Source organism: Hibiscus syriacus, unplaced genomic scaffold, assembly GCF_006381635.1.
Source record: "Hibiscus syriacus cultivar Baekdansim isolate YM2019G1 unplaced genomic scaffold, ASM638163v2 tig00110239_pilon, whole genome shotgun sequence".
Taxonomy (NCBI): Eukaryota; Viridiplantae; Streptophyta; class Magnoliopsida; order Malvales; family Malvaceae; genus Hibiscus; species Hibiscus syriacus.
The window spans coordinates 1,140,442-1,144,995 of NW_024062641.1; positions in this window are offsets into that span (position 1 = coordinate 1,140,442).

Below are 4,554 nucleotides of genomic sequence, written 5' to 3' on the forward strand. Positions count from 1 at the left end.
GGAAGGTTCAGTCAAAGGGTTTTGGGCCTCGTCAAATAAAACATGGCGTGAGATGTACAGGCGCCGTGTTGTTAGATCGAGACAACGATAAGCATTCTGAGTGAGGGAATAGCCCAAAAAAATGCAGGGTGTGGATTTTGGGCCCATTTTGTGTATGTTGTACGGTTTGGTGAGTGGATAACACAAACAACCAAATTTTCTTAATTTAAGATAATTTGGTGGTTGACCAAAAAGAGCTTGGTACGGAGAGATATTTTGGAGTAAAGGTGTGGGTTGACGATTTATAAGATATGTGGTTTGAAAGGCATGTGGCCAATAAGTGAGAGGTAAATTTGCATCATGAAGCAAAGTAACCGGTTTCTACTAGATGACGGTGACGTCGTTCCGAGATACCATTTTTTGTGGTGTGTGGGAGCGGTAGTTAAATGACTTATGCCATGAAGAGCAAGGAAAGGTTTTAAACTCACATATTCTCCCCCATTGTCCGAGTAGATTGTTTTAATTTTGCTTTGGAACCGATTTTCAACAAGAGTTTTGAATTGGGAAAAATTTTGGTAACACTAGATTTCGTTTGCATAGAATAAAACCACATGTATTTGGTGTAATGGTCAATAAAAATAAGATAATATCTAGAACCATCTAAACCAACACTATGAGCGGGACCCCAAACATCGGTATAAATAAGTTCAAGAGGGGCATTACTTGAGACTATTAGAACCAAATGGTTGTTGATGAGCTTTATTAGAGCATGAAGGACATAGAAAAAAATCTTTATTTTTTGTGACTGGAAGGGAAAAATTTCGCACAACATGTGAACAATTTTGGAGGACGGATGACCAAGACGTTTGTGCCACCCGTCAATAGAGGTTCTTTCATGCACATTAGCAACCATTGGAAAAGAAGATGCCACCAGGGTTTTTCGGAAGATGTATACACCATTTTCACATGCTCCTCTTATAGGTTCTCCCCCGAGGTCTTGTCCTTCACAAGAAAATAAGAAGGGTGAAATTCAATAAACACATTATTTTTGGGATGTAAAATGATGCACAGAGATAAGATTTTTGGAAATGTTTGGAACACAAAGTGTATCTTGGAGAATGAAGGTCTTTTGTGGTGATTTTAAAGTGAGGGATCCGATGTGTGAGACAGCCAAACCTGAACCATCACCAGTACAACTTCATCTGTGCCATCATATTCAAATGAATTGATAGATTTTTAGATCTCCAGTGATGTTGTGAGATGCAGCGGAGTCCATGAGCCATTTGTTGTCCAGAACATTTGAGGTAGAGGTGCAATTGGCAGTGACGGAATGAGAAAGCAGTTGAGGACATGACTTGGCCGTGTGACCAATCTGGTCACAGAATTGACATTTAGGCTTATACCGTTTTGAGAAGTATTGGGCCGGCCCGTTGATTTGTTATGAGGCCTGGAGTCTTTGTTTTGGCCCTGGTTCCGAGAGAAACCAGAGGGTTTGCCTTGAATTTTCTGGAAATTATTTCCAGAGGACTTGCGGTTCGTGTAGTTCGCCGACACCACAAGCTGTTGAGTGGCCGACTCAAGCCGCCGGAGATAGCTGTCTTGACCGACCAGAAGATCAAGCTCTTCGAATGTTAAGGATCGCTCCTTGCACGGATTGGTGCAGCTATTTCCCTGAAATCAGAACCCAAACCATTAAGAATGTAAAGGGTTAGATCATCATCGGATATAGGATGATCGATTAGAGCTATCTCATCAGCCAGCGCCTTTACAGCATGGAGATAGTCTGAAATCGAGCGATTTCCTTTTTGAATCAAGGTAATTTCTTCCTTGAGTTGCATAGCTCTCATTCGAGATCTGCTAGCATACATATGGTTCAAATTTTTACAGGCCTCATGAGAAGTCTTAGCGGTAGCAATGAGAGGAGTGATTGTGGTGGAGGTAGAGGCAAGGAGGGCACTGAGAATCAGCTTGTCTTGCCGAACCCAGTGGGTGATTTTAAAGCAGAAGATGGAGTGCCATCAGATGATGGACAGACCGAAAGACCTGTACATAATCTAGGTCGTACCCAATGAAGAGCTTCAAATTGGGCACGCCATTGTGGAAAGGTGGAGGGAGTTAATTTCTCATTGATTTGGGCTGTGGTATTGAGAACAACCAGAGGAGTTTCGATCGGGGAGGTTGAGTATTTGGATTTTGAGGGGAAACCATGTCAGAGGAAGGGATCGTATTCTCGTATGAGTTGTGGTCGTCTGATACCATGTAGAGAATTGAAGAAAGGTATTACAATGGAAATATTCCTCATCCATCATTGATGTGTTTAGAATGTAATTTATACAGAGTTCATGCTAAACTTAAGGAATTACATAGGTATAAAAAAGGAAAGAATTACAACTGTATTGCTGAAAACCTGCTGCACTATCTATTTACATTGATTGAAGAGATCAGAGGCATTATTCTCGGTGAGAAGATTTGCATGATTGTAGGCTAAGAATCTGGTTGATTGTCTTGTGAATGATCTGCCTTGATAGATTGTTGCGTCAATGGCATCTCCATATTAAGGTCAAAGGGATTTGCAGATGAATGACTTCCCCTTGAACTGGATGCGATGTTGCCATACGGATTGTTCGTCGACCCACCTCGGTACATATCGTAAGGAGTTGCGGATGAATCTCTCCCCATTATGGCATTAAAATTATTACACATTACTGTCGTCGGGCTGTCAACTTGATCAAACTTGTTCAGCCAGCCCATAGTGAGAGCTTATTGATTGACCGCGAATAGCACGCACTTGAATAAAATTTGCATACATCTCAATATCGGCGTCTGAATAATTACTTTAAGCTTCAACCATCATTTCAATATCATCATTGTTCAAAAGTTCGACGCTGTAAAAGTTAATGGCAACAATGATGTTGGAAATCTGTATTGCAATGACGACATTCTTCTACTACTTCCAACATGAATCTTCCTCGAAATCTTTGTTATTAGCTCCTCAAGAGTTATGTTTCTCTTCAATGATATTTTAACACGCTCATTTGATACGAAAACAACGCTGGTTTCATCTTCTCGAATTTCACCATCATAATAAACAATAGCTAAAAACCGCGTCATTCTTTGAGTTTAAAAGTGCGACAATATTATATCTGTAAAAAAAACTAAAACAAAGCTGATTAAATAAATATATGAACGAAAATATACACAATAAAATTTTTACACATAAACGTAAATAATTTAAATGATATAATTTTATATTATTACATGTACCGCAAAACTACTTCGACGTATACTCCCGCTTTCTAATTTTACAAACATAGAAATTAATTGACAACAATTACTATAATATTTTTTCAATTAATCATAATAAACAATAAGTATAATAAAAATATTTATCACAAAATTACCTCATAACGAAAAATCGCACGAACTTCTGAATCAAATATGAGAAGAATGTCGGATTATTGTATTAATTTTTTTCTAATCGAGAGGAGATGTGAGGAGTTACCGGGGAAAGGGTATTTATAGCCGGGATAATTATATCAGATAAAGCTAAGACGTGACCCCTATTTCGCGCCTAATATATTTGTGTTAAAGGTAAGGCGCAACCTCTGCCCTGCGCTATACTCCTAGGTGGCCTAAGGCGCACTCCAGGGGCCGCGCTTTACACACGTGTATACCATATCAGCATAATACGTGTTTCAGGGGGTGTGTCTTACCCCACGTGGCACCAAATCAACATAAAATACGCTGCAGGGGACACGCCTTTTTATAAAGGGTGTTAGATTGAAAAATATTATCTAAACGATACCTGATCAAAAAATATATTGTTCAACGATGATATATCGAGAAAATCGCCCTAAACTCTGAATAAAAGTCTGAAAGGCTCATCGAAATGGGGGACTTGCCGTCCCTTGACAATTCCAAAACGTACAATTCATAATGAATATCAATAAAATAAAATACCAGCAATACTATCAGACTAGGTTCTCCTGCTCTGACTCATCCATCTCATCATTCTCTTCCATCATCAATCTGCACCTGCAACTGCGGATCAGTGGCTTGTCCTTCCTCGACAATCTGCTGTGTTACATTATCCACCCATTCACTAGCCTTAGTCTAAATCGTACTATCCCGACCACTGTCATAAATTCTCCTTATAAATTTTCACCACCCCACCAGCTCGATGTTGCATTTTAACACCCAGTTCACGTCTCACACCATTATACTTCTCCTGTATCGAAATCGCTCGATGGTCCCCTGATAGATTCGTTTTGGAATGAAGAGTAGTTTTGGTTTGTTGTCCACTAAAGACATCACTTGGAAATCAACTATTTTGGAGGTACCTTGCTGCAATGGCCGAATCTCCTTAGTGCTACCAGCGACCTTAGTGTACGATGAACTTTGATTACCGTACCAGATTTATTTACAGCCAGCGGTCTCTTCCCCATAGAGCGTTGATCAACTTACTTTGCACCAGTAGGGATAGACCACACTTTCCAGTCTTCTCATTACTCATACCCGTACCTGCAGCTAACCCGTGATCACCCATAGGTTCCTCGGTCCCCATATCAGCAACAC